The following is a 12,653-nucleotide window of genomic DNA, read 5'->3' as shown; positions in this document are numbered from 1 at the left end:
TCTCCTTTTACTTTGTGCGCATATATACATATTTATGACCCGAGCTATTCATTTTGTTCATGTACTTTTATGGTGTTGAATGCTCAAAATGAAAGGTTCCTGAAAATAATCTGAATCTATCCAAGTAGAGAAAAATGTTTAATTTGTTAAATTTTAATTTCCACTTTGTACATGTTTAGTATTGATACCATATACCAATACCATGAGTGCATTGTACTTTTTCCTGTATTGAGTAGAAATAACAAGCCGCTGTTAATGCCCGATTTATATGATTGTCTGATTTTAAGATGCCTTTTAGCCTAAATTTAAGACATGAGGAAATATCCGATTACCTTGCCATAAGGTGTAATATAATAAGAAGAGAAGAGAATCTCTCTTTGTAATCCCTAACAGTTTTAGTGGCAGACTGGAGGTGATTTCTGCAAAATCAAAAAGCCTTTTGCTGTTTAGCTAAAATATTGCAGTAGTGATTTATCTCAGAACTTGGTAAACTCTGGATTTCTTTCTAAAATCGCATCTCATGGTTCTTGGTAGCGAGGATGTAAAGCTAATTAAGTTACTTCACCCTTCAAATGTCAGCTGAATTTCTCCCGTTTTTCTTCCTCTTTATTCGTCTCTATTATACATTTACTTTGTTACGTTAGTCTGCGGAAGGATATACGATTAATTTAACAGCTTGTTTGCGACTGGAAAGGCAGGGATGGCGATTCAAACTAACAACATCACATGTAGATGGTACTGGATGAACTTTAGTCCGGTGTTACACCAGGACACTCCCCAGTAAAAAAAGCTGTATTAAGTGTTGCCTGTCTATATAGCATTGTGACACCGCAACCAAAGCCAATAAGTGTTTGAAGCAGCAGCAGCAGCAAGATATCGATTCCTCCTATTCACCAGAGTGGAACTAAAACCTACATATTACACACCCTGGCCCTCCACCTCTCACTGAGCCAACCCAGTTCTGTGGATGGAGAGAGGGGTGGCTGTCAGACAAGTGATTGGTCTGTCTACCTGTCTGTCTACGTGGCCCTCACCTACACAGGAACCCACAGTGGGACGACATCACACACGTACACACAAATGTCTGTGTGGTGTGTGTGTTTGTGTGGTAAACATGTGTCTATCAGTTTGTGACACATACAAACATCCTGCTCTGTTTACTGATACACTTCATCCGAGACAACACACACACACACAGGAATGTGGTAATGACAGGAAAAATCCAGCAAAACCAAAACAACAATTACTGAAAAGAAATAAGATTGTTTTATTAAGAAGCTATTTAGCTCCATTGCATGGCTTAAAGAGCTCCCAGATGAAAAGATTAGTCAGTATCTTCAAACACCGGCATAAAAGTATTAGTTTCAATTTGTAGACTTGCTCAGCAAAGTTTCAACATAAAATATTCATAATAAATAATTTTTTTGAATAAACCAAATTGTTTTAACTTATCATTTTGCAATGCTCAAAATGCCAAGCACAGGGATGCCTCACGCATCACCAGCAGACGTCTCTTATGCATTTTACATTATTTTAAAAGGATCACTTTATTACCAGTCGTGCTCTGACATCTGTTCCCCAGTCTGAATTGGTTTCTGTATTTTCTATATTTTGTCCGCCTGTGATAAAGTGCTTTTCTTCCCAACAGCCCCGCTCGATTCTCCCCTGATAGTTTTGTTTAAATGTAGGCCACCCAGCCGATTTTATTACAAACCCTGCCTTCTCTCCTCGTCTTTGACGTCAGCTAAAAGTACTGTCCCCCTTTTCTCCACTCCGTGTTATTTAATTAATTTATTTCTTGCAATAGATGATTTTGATTCTGTTGCCCACGGTGACCTTATCACCCCGGCAACAGCTCCTCCCCTGACGACAGCCCTGGCTTTGATTGACGGATAGCAGTCCCTCCTCCGGTGCTTTTACTTTTATCTTCCCTCGGTCTGAAAGCCTTTTCCAAGGCTAAAACTGGTAAAAGTCCTCTGACGTTCAACACGGCCGGGGTGTGTTTCAATTAGCAACCTGACGCATCCACCGATGCATGTGCGCACAGATGTATCTGACAGAAGTATGTTAACACATTCCAGGACAAAAGTCTGGTTTAAAGTCGCAACCCTTCCTCTGTGCATCTGCCTGTCTGGCTGACAGCTGTCTGTCTGTCTGTCTGTCTGTCTGTCTGTCGGTGCTCTCAGCGTGTCGGCCTTTGTGTCAGTCTGTCTTTCTTCGTGTCCTCGAACCTGACTGCGTTTTTTCTGAATGTTTGCGTAACCTACCTGTCTCTGTCCGGCCTGTGTTAAGTAATTGCATACTCGTGTAACTGACTGCGTACACTCTAGCTGTTTGTTATATCTACTGTGGACATACAGACAAGCAAAAAGTGTATAAGAAAGTGTGTGAGTGTGTGGGTGTTGTGTGTGCATTAACTACATTTATAAGTCAATATGTCTCCAATTAATTTATCGTACCTTTGCTGTCCATGTTAGTGTCTTCACCTGTTGTAAAAATAAAATCAAAGGTTCAGATTTTTTTATTAATTTTTTGAAAAGATGCAACCATTTTAGAGATGTTCATGTTTGTGTATGTAAACAAAAGAAGACAAAGCTTGGTTTGATTTGTTTTTTTATACATTTAATTTTCTCTGAATTTTGTTGTTAAGTTGTATTACAGTATTTTCATTTTTTTAACAGATTTTGTGTGTTTTACTTGATCGTAAAATAGTTTGATAATCAAACGCCCCTAAGTAGCATAAGAAAGGCCATGTCTCACCTGCTGTTTTTCTACCTTCTTCTGCTGCGCTGGCTGTATTTTCACCCCTCCGTCTCTCGCTTTGCTTCTGCCTACAGAATGAACTTATCGAAGGGGCCATTGGTGAACAGCAGCAGTGAAGATAACTCCAAGTCAACCTATAGTAAATGCGGCGCTGGCGCCTGGAGGATGCACCAGAGCTACGATCCACTAGAGGCCAACCACATGAGAGACGCACATGCCCTCTACAACCCCAGGTAAGACAAAAAGACGAGAGGACCAAAGACACACAGAAAGAGAGGGAGAGACAGACAGAGAGAGCGAATAAACGTAAAAGAAAAAGAATCTATGAATCTGTTAAGTTCAGTTTTACACAAAAGCCACACTTGACCTCTATAAACCTCAGATGAAAGAGAAAGAAAAGGCAAGCACTTTGAGACATCAAAAGCCAGTGTTTTTAGTGGTCCGTGTGTGTGTGTGTGTGAGTGAGTGTGAGAGAGAGCTATAGCGCTGAAGTAGGTAACTTTTCTCTATGATCTATTCAAATATGAGGATTACATAATTGAGTCTTTTTCTTAATTTTCATTGATTTATTTCCTAATTCAGATATTTCTCCTTTTTCTTATTCCATGGCAGCAGCTTAATGTTCAAACTGATTAAATGGTATTTTACATTTTTGGTATTCAGGTTATTGTTAGATCAGTCTTTAAAATAAGCTGTTCTGCTTTTGTGTCACCATGTGCAAAAGGCAAAATGACTTTCTTTTGCAATTAGCAGGTTTACTTATTTGAAAGTATAGCCATCAACAAAGCATTTCTTTCAGATGTGTTAGTATGATTGTGCTATTGGTTCCTAGAGTGACGGCTAAGATTCCACATTGTTGTACCCCCATAATCAATCATTTTTGATCATCAGTGACAACAGGTAGGAGAAGGTGTTGTCCAAAAATGTTTGTTCCACTCTCTATTTGGTTGACTTTTTGAGAAACATTTGATGAACACACGCTGCTAAAAAGAAAAAACAATGTTAAGTTAAAAACTAAGTAAGGAGAAAAGACTTCCTGTGTGTGTGTGCATGAGCTGTGTTTGCTACTAATTGTTCCTAGCGCGTCTTACTCAGTGTCCAAAGGCAATTTTTTTATTCTTAGAAAAAGGCCACTGCTACATTTTTTTTTTTTTTTACCTATAGCACTATCTTCGGTAGTTTTGTTATATTTTTACAGTATATATCACAAGAAAGCGGGATTCAACTTCCGGCTCAAGGACACTTTAGTAGTGCAAATGCGTCGCAGCACAGAGGTTTTAAATCATATCATTTGGTTGAAGGACAGTCACTTTAACCATAATAGTAATGCCCCATGCCATCTGCATGTGCAATAAAGCATGAAAAGCTTTAAGCAAAGTGAAATTTCACTTTAACGTTCTCCAACAGAAACCAGTTCTGGGTTTGTGTTGATTGAGGCAGGTGAAACTGAGGGCCGCCTCTGTCCATTTTTAGAACATAAACTGTAAATATGCTGCTTGTTTCATGTTAAAACACAGCAAATGTGTGACGCATGAAACACAGACACACTTTCTCTCTTCGTGTTCTTCCTCCCTCTCGCTGTCTTTTAATCATTCTGAGTTTCTCTGGATAAGAGGTAGAGCCCAGATTGCAAAACTGTAATTGTAAGTATGTGTTTTGTATATAATTAGCATAATGCAGGCTTATTGCACTATTATATGCAAATGAGCAAGGGTATGTGACAAGTGTGCTTACTGCTCTGCGTTTATATTTTATTATATATTTTCTCACCTGAGCTTGTTGTGACCAAACACTGCCAGTCATGTGAACTGACATTATTTGATGCCATTGGAGCAAAAAGTGCTCAGACAAGATCTTTTAGATTATACTGATGAATATGGAAGGATGTGGTGTGTTTAGTCAGTGGTCATGTCACTCTCTGGATGATATTTCTTTTCAAACATTATGCTGCATGATCTGACAACTGACACGACTACCTAAAAGAACATTACTATCATGTATTATGTTATTGTTGTGTATTATAGCAGCCTATTAGAACACTATTGATTAGTGCGTTATTAGGCTTTTGCAAAGCCCTTTAATTTTAAGTGTGTGTGTGTGTGTGTGTGTGTGTGTGTGTGTGTGTGTGTGTGTGTGTGTGAGTGTGTGTGTGTGTGAGCGTGTGTGTGCCCGTGTGCACTGTAGACTGGGAAGTCTTAGTCCAATAGGATTTCAGGGTTAGTCTGGGTCAAGCCAATTAGAGATCTGGCAAGCCATTCTCACGCAGACTCTCAGCCAATCACCAACAGGAATGTTACTAGCACAATGCGAGTGTGTGTGTGTGTGTGTGTGTGTGTGTGTGTGTGTGTGTAGGTTGGCAGACAGTGAAGTCTGGTGATGAGAGGTGTAAAGGTTTGCCAGGGGCTAGGGAGTCACGCCATGGCTTGAAGTCACACACTGCATTCACGCACACACACAGATAGACACACTCACACTACACTCCAAATTATTTCCACAGCAATGCTTCAAGTTTTGGACCGAGTTTAAACAAACTACATTTGATATTGTAATTTCCAAATTCAACTGCCAAAACTATGCCAAGCCTCACATCAATACACAGCAATACTCCCCAGTTGGCAGATAATAATAACAATAAAAATATCTGCTGAAGTTCACAACTTCAGAATTTACCTCAAGACTTCTACTGAAATACTGTAATGCAGGAATATGTAATGTTATGAATCAGAACAAAAAAGACCTCCTTGTTTACAGTTTATTGTATAGAATACGTTCACAAGAGGCCTTTTTCACAGCAGACACTTTGACTAGTCATCATAGGAAAAGTGCCGTTACTTACTAATAATATTATTGATGGCTCTGCTCTATTCATGTGTCCCACTAAGACATGATAGTGTGACAGTGAGCCAGCCTGCACAATACCAGGACCCTGAAACTGAAGCAGCTAAATGGAATTCAGCCATCATTAATGTGATCATTTACATCTTTGCTTTTCTTGCTGTGCTGTGAAAAGGGCCTATTCTTTCAAAAACAAACATTAAAAAACAGAATAAAAAATAAATAAATAATTAGGGACTAAATAGTAAAGACAAAGGTAAATACCAATCAACTCACCCTCTCACACAAATACGCATACATACATACATTTTTTTCTCATACACACATAGTAGAAGGAGAGCATTTTTACACACACACATGCAGTATGAGATCACATGAACACTCCCTCCAGGATATCTGACCTCCAACTGTGTTGATGGGATTAAGTCACACTATTGACATACACACTCTCACAAACGCACACACTTGATGCACCTTTGGGGAAAAACTCCAGTTTTAATTGTTATTAAACAGGATCTATTTACTTAAAATTTCTAAATGCATGTAAATTATTATTGATTTGTAGCAATATTTAAATTTTCTGTTGTTACCACTGGCATTTGCTCACGAAATCCATCAAAAACCTTAATTGTTTTATATAAAAAAAATAGAATGAAAACCTTTCATATGCATTGTATCCTGGAGCTTTCGCTCCAATGAAAACTTGTTTGAATTTTGAAGAAATTCCTAATTTTTGTTTTTGGAGATCTGCAGTTTTCATTGGACAGCAACAATATTATTCCTATTTTTATTTAGGCCATCAAACCATGGGGATGTGATTAATGTCAGGCAGCCAGGGTGCGCTTGAATACACACACACACGCACACATTGCTGTAAACTGAGCCCAATGTAATCATAATGATAAAGCAGATTGCCTTAACACACAGATGGGCCTCCCAACAGCTCGTGTGTGTGTGTGTGTGTGTGTGTGTGTTTGTGCGTGTGTGTGTGTGTAAGTGTGGACAACGCTGATTGGATTGCAGATTTATAGAAGAGGATTACTGCTGGAGCAGAGAGAGAGAGCGCGAGAGAGAAAGAGGGTTTCAGACACTCACCTCTCATTAACTTCCACCCCCTTCACCTCAACTCGCCTTATTTTCAGTCACACACACATACACTATATGCACGCATAAACACACACAGTTAAAATGCTGTGTCGATGCGGCACCTTATTTTTCCATGCAGTGTCACATTGATGCTTATAGATTTTTTTTGTTTTGTTTTGAGGAAAGCAAAATTTAAAGCCCTGTGAAAGCGAAGCCAATGCTGCAGAGACGAGCAGTGGTGGAGATTCATTTCATGTCAGTGGATTATACTGTAATACATTCACACAATGACAAGATGAGATGAATTTTACTGGAGGAAGTGAATGGAAGGAATAAAGAAAGGAAAATAAAGAGGAAGATGTTGATGAAATGTCCAAATACACTGTGGGAAAGGTGCCAAGTGGGCTGAAAAGGCAGGACAGATATTTATTACTAATACTACTAGCAGGTAGTAAAAAAGCAATAAGTAGGAAATGGCAGAGTAAAGAGTTTCCAACAAACCTTGAATAGAAAGAAATAGTTCAGGAAATGTATATTATGGAACGATTGGCTTTTTCTCTGAGACATGCCATTCTGGAAAAACTGGAAATCTTTTTGGATCTGAAGTGATTTCTTTACTATATATTGATTTTGTTTGGAGAATGTTTCCTTCTGTACTAAGGGCAACAGAATGGACTTCAGGTTATGAATGAGTGGAAAAAATATTCTGGCTTTGCATGAATCACAGTCATGGATCATAAGGACCTCTGTGATTTCAAAGGACGATCATGGACATAAAGGAACCACAGACCTTGATATTGCGATGTAACGCAGATTCTTTTCCTTTCTGCTTTTACACGATGGCAAGCATTTCACCTTACCTATGATGACCATGTATGTTGTCCCTTCATCTGTCTGTTGTTCTTTTTGTCAAAAATAAATAAATGAAAATAAAGTTTAAAAAAAAGTCCAAATACTCAAAATTAAATTGAAACAGACGGACTTGCATTCCCTGTAGACAAATGGAAAGACCTAAGAACGATAGACAATCAAAGACAGAATATAAAATAGACAGGCAGGCCAGAGAGAGACAGAAACAGTGGGCACTCCAGCAAACCTGATTATGACTGGATGTGAATTAGATTCCCTAACAGATGGTCCAGGAGCGAGGCTGTAAGGTGCATCAGCCAGCAGTGAGGGGAGGGAGAGGGGGAGGAAGGAGGGCAGGGAGGAAGAGAGGGAAGATCAGGCGAGGAGGCAGAGGGGACGAGTGTCAACAGCAGCTGGTGACGATACAGATCAATTCAGTTCAAAACGTGCTAACATACATTCTTGCTTTCAAGTTATTATTAATACATTTGCGTAATGTAGGAGGAAATTTTATATTTATTAGTCATAATCAAGATCTTCACTTTCTTCATTCGACCCATAGTACCTGTCACGTAATGTAATCATACAGTAAAAGCAATGAACCGGCTGAATGTCTACCAATCACTGCATTTATCACTAATATTCACAAAACATTTGATATGTTCTTCCTGTTCCTAAATGTTGAATGTCGGATTGAAAAGTGAGCAGTGAACTCAGCCTGTTTAGGACAGATTTTCTCAATTCTTACAGATGCTGTGCATTATTGTATATGCTCTAGCTCTGCTCCTCTCGCTCTCCCTTTGATGGATAGGTGTAAATCATCACAATCCTGTAGTGACAGCCCAATTTCCCCAAATCTGATCTGCTTAAAGAATGCAGCTCTGACGCTCTACTCACTTATGACTCCTCTCCGCTCCTCTCCTCTCCCACATTTCTTTTCCTCCTTTATTCCACTCCCTCATTCTCTCAGATCGAGCACCACTTAACTTCACACACACACTCTCTCTCTCTCTTTCTGTCTCTCCTCTCTTTTGCAGCATTGCGCTCTCTTTTCCCATTCCCTCCTTGTCTGATTCCCTCTTCCTCCCCTCCCCTCTCACTGCCTCCCTCCCGTGTCACATTTGAAAGCCCTGTCATATTTACTAGAGTGGAAATCCTCTTTCACCATCTGCTTAATAAAATGTGTTTTTAATCCGATGGGGGATATTTTGTTTTTTTAAACACTTTTTTTTATTATACTTCTGTGCAATTTCATTTGATACGGCACCTTGCCCAGGTTTCTATCTGTCTGAGTATGAGGGAGAGTGCAGGAGAGCAGTATGTCTCACTGTATGTTCGAGTGTGTACGTGTGCGTTTGGGTGTGTGTGTGTGTGTGTGTGTGTGTGAATCCATGTGTGTCTGCCACAATGGCAAGTGTCGGTAAGTGTTTGGAAGGGCTGTTGCACCCCTAATGCTTAGCGATAACACTGCTAATCCACACATACACACACACACACACACACATAGAAAGAGAGACGAACACTAACCTTGATCAATGACCTTTCTTTTATAAAGGAACCAGCCTACAATTTATATCCCTCATACCTCTGCACAAACATTACCTGCCAATATCATGTGAATAATCATAATTTTGTGCATACCGTTTAAACAAATTCAATATTTATGTGTATATTGTTCATTTTATATTTTCATAAAAAAATGGATTAGTGATTTCCTGTTTGCAAACGCAGTATCTTCTATAAAAGGTTTACCTAAAAAGAGGATGCATTCAGTAATTTCATTGATTTCCACTCTTCAACCTTTCCAGTAAAAGGCTGAAGGTCACCACAAGTACAGGGAATGCAATTTAGTCTGCCAAGTCCCATATTAGAAGTGAATTAGACATCTAATTTGCAGTATTTTGTGTATTTAATTATTTAACAAATTAATACTTGAATACAGTCAATAGACTAACTGCTAACTGTACTCCTGATGTGCAGCATACTGGATGTTTTAGGGGTTTGAAGCACTGTTCTTACAGTAGACAACCACCCTCACAAATACAATGACACACAGCAGATAAAGGAGACAGAAAGAGAGAGGGGCAAAGAGAGAGAGACAAAGAGAGAGGTAAGGAGAGAGAGAGACATGGTGACAAAGATAGTGCCTGGCAGCAACACACTTATCAGCTACTGCTCCGCAAGAAAATGACCTAAATCATCAAGATTCCCATCTGACACACACACACACACACACACACACAGGTTTAGATGTGCACTGCCTTAACGTTTTTGCCCTGAACAAGCTCAACACCTCTTCATATCTTTTCACTTAAATAACTACACCAATGTAGTCGGACTCTCACATCGAAATCATCCTTTATACAGACCAAGGAAAAGGACTTCCCTTAAAAATGTGGAGTAAACTAACCTTTTATGAGAAGAGAAAAGAAAAGAACAGACCGAAAAAAGACAAAAGGAGAAGAAAGTACATGAAACAGTTTTAACAACAGCACTGTGTGATGATTGAAGACACATGAAATGCATTGATATCACCAGACTCAACACGATATTCCTGAAGTGAATAGTTTGCAGTGTGCAGTTTGGAAAGCACATAATTCTTAATCAATCGTGTTTGGCTGAGCCTGCCCTGTGTATGCTGTCTCCCACTGTTTATCCATTCACATCTACAGAGTGTATGTGTGTGTGTGTGTGTGTGTGTGTGTGTGTGTGTGTGTGTGTAAACTTTATAAACCCCAGGATGCATCATAACAGCTTTAGCCCCTCTCGTGTGCCTCTGTGAGTCTTACCCAATACATTTATGGATAGTTGTGCACAGCAAAGGTGTGTGTTCTGTGTTTCTTACATTCAAATTCATATCTAGAAGGTGTCCTAGTGTCTAAACACACAACCATACACTGAGGAATATAGACACACATTCACATTTCCTCTCCTCTGTCGGTCTTTACAGCCCGACAGCCCATTGGGCAGAATGTGTTTCAGCCATTATCACATTGATTGTATGTAATCAGGGGTTTATTCTGCAGCCAATGAAGTGAATTACAGGTTTCCTGCCCGACTAACACTGTAACAATTGATCTGCTCCCTGGTGTGTGTGTGTGTGTGTGTGTGTGTGTGTGTGTCCAGGGGGGGGGGGGGGGGGGTGTAAGGTGGGGTGTGTGACAGGGTGTGGATGCACGAGAAAGACAGAGAAGCAATGATAGAGTGTGTTTGTGTATGAGACATAGAAACGACTATATATATATAGAGAGAGAGATGGAGACCCAGAGACAGCAGGAAAGAGAGGGCAAGCAAGAGCTCAGTGGGAGGGAGAGTGGTTTAGATTGACTGTCGCTGCGTGAGTTTTTATTTCTTATTTTATTCATTTTTCTCCATGAAAACAACTATAATCATCTACACACTGTGAGTCTATGGAGCTAAACTCCAACTCTCACACAAACACACACCAACAATACAGAGTAACACACAGATTATTTTCTTGCTCTAGCTCTCTGCCTTTAAACCATGCACACACCTTATTTAATGCACATATAAAAACACAGATTCAATTACTACAGAGAAAGTGACACTCACAAAAAATCTATATATTTTTTTGTATGCATTATTGCATGTGTTTTTTCCTGCTCAGGTCCAATAATTCAGCCACCAGAAAATAGAACATGTGTTCTCGCTGTAGTTCTTTAATAACAACAGCAGTAACCTGCTCATTTTGGAAATGATATACAAGTCAAGTTTACGTGTGTTTCATGTGCGTGTGTGTGCATGTATCGAACTAACAAGCTGACAAGCAGTTCAACAACCCTCCACAGATAGGAGAGCGTTGAAAGGGGAGTAAAATAGAGAGAGAAATTGAGCAAAGAAAGAAAAATAAACAGGAGTGTGAGGGCTGAAAAAGCAATTCAGTCTATTGATGAAATCGTTCTATTCATTTGACTATGGAAATGTAAATGCATTTTTTTGCTCCTATTCCCCTCCTTACTCCATTCTTTAATTCAATGTATTTTCTTTTCTGTATTCCATCCTTCCTTCACTTTCCCAAAGCATTGCCGGTATCATCTAGATAGAATTGTGTAAGGTTTTCTCTCTCTCTTTTTTTTTTCTTTTTGCTTATTGGACTGTGTGTTCTTATCAGCATCGAGAGCACAATGCTTGGTGTGATGGAAAGGTATTAGCCAACCCGTGGTAGCTACATTGTCAGCACTTCTCCCTCCTCTGTCTCTATTGCCACCACTTCTCTTGCCTCTCTCTTTTTCCCCTCTCCTCTTATCCTTCTCTACTCATGTTTAGAGCTTTTTCTATAGGAATTTGGTTTTTAAAATATTGTCAGAGCCGTGCGATGTGCACTGAAGTTTGTCAAAGTGTAGGCAAATGCATTTTGCCTGTTCTTAACAGAGTGACATATATTTTAAAAGCAGTTTTCATTATTAGAATAAAAATTCTTCCTCACATGACAATTCTATATTTCCAATCATATTTTGGTCATTTTAATTTGTTAAAATAACATATTTACTCTCCGATGTAACTGCTGTGGTCTTGTGATATGGCAACATCGACTGAGGAGTCCAGCAGGACAGGCAACCCGAGCAGTCGGACAATCAGACAAGTTATGAGCAAACTGTTATCTAAACCTCTGATTTGTTAGTGAAAGGGGAATGTTAAAATGACACCCAGACTGTCCGTTGTAAACCTCTATTCAACAACTTACACCGCTCCACCCTCCTCTCTTCTCCTCTCTTCTCTCCTCCTTTCTTCTCTTCTCCAACCTGGGGCGGGACAAAAACAGTTTGGAGTTGTTTGAGGATCCATTTGTGTTTATGGCCGCCATCTAGAGAGACAGTCTTACAAAGATTGTATGTAATAAAAGAGTGCGAGTGCACACAGAAACGGCGAACACCACAGACACTGAGTGTGGCAGAGAGTAGTTGCTCTAATGCGATGATTGTATGTTTGTCCCTGCCAGTTGCCGGGGCGCTGCATCAGCACATCGCTCTAATGACAGCTTGTCATACTAAAGTGGACCACCTTCCTTCAAAACACACAGAAAAAAAGATTCTTCTTTTTCCTTTCTTTCTTTTTTAGACATCATTCTGTTCTTTCTGTTGCTCTCTCTCCACGCGTCC

At 39.6% G+C, this 12,653-nt stretch overlaps 1 protein-coding gene across 1 annotated transcript in view; it reads left to right on the top strand.

The window, feature by feature from the left end:
- Window positions 1-4,374: 4,374 nt before the first annotated feature.
- Window positions 4,375-12,653, top strand: part of esrrga (estrogen-related receptor gamma a) — a 58,544-nt gene continuing 50,265 nt past the window's right edge. Inside the window, exon 1 of the mRNA XM_070913967.1 lies at window positions 4,375-4,406. The gene's annotated coding sequence lies outside the window, so the exon portion shown is untranslated. The remainder of the gene's footprint in view (window positions 4,407-12,653) is intronic.

Source organism: Enoplosus armatus, chromosome 1 (genome assembly GCF_043641665.1).
Source record: "Enoplosus armatus isolate fEnoArm2 chromosome 1, fEnoArm2.hap1, whole genome shotgun sequence".
NCBI classification, from domain to species: Eukaryota; Metazoa; Chordata; class Actinopteri; order Centrarchiformes; family Enoplosidae; genus Enoplosus; species Enoplosus armatus.
Note: the sequence above shows the minus strand (reverse complement) of the source record. Positions and strands in the feature narration are given on the sequence as shown.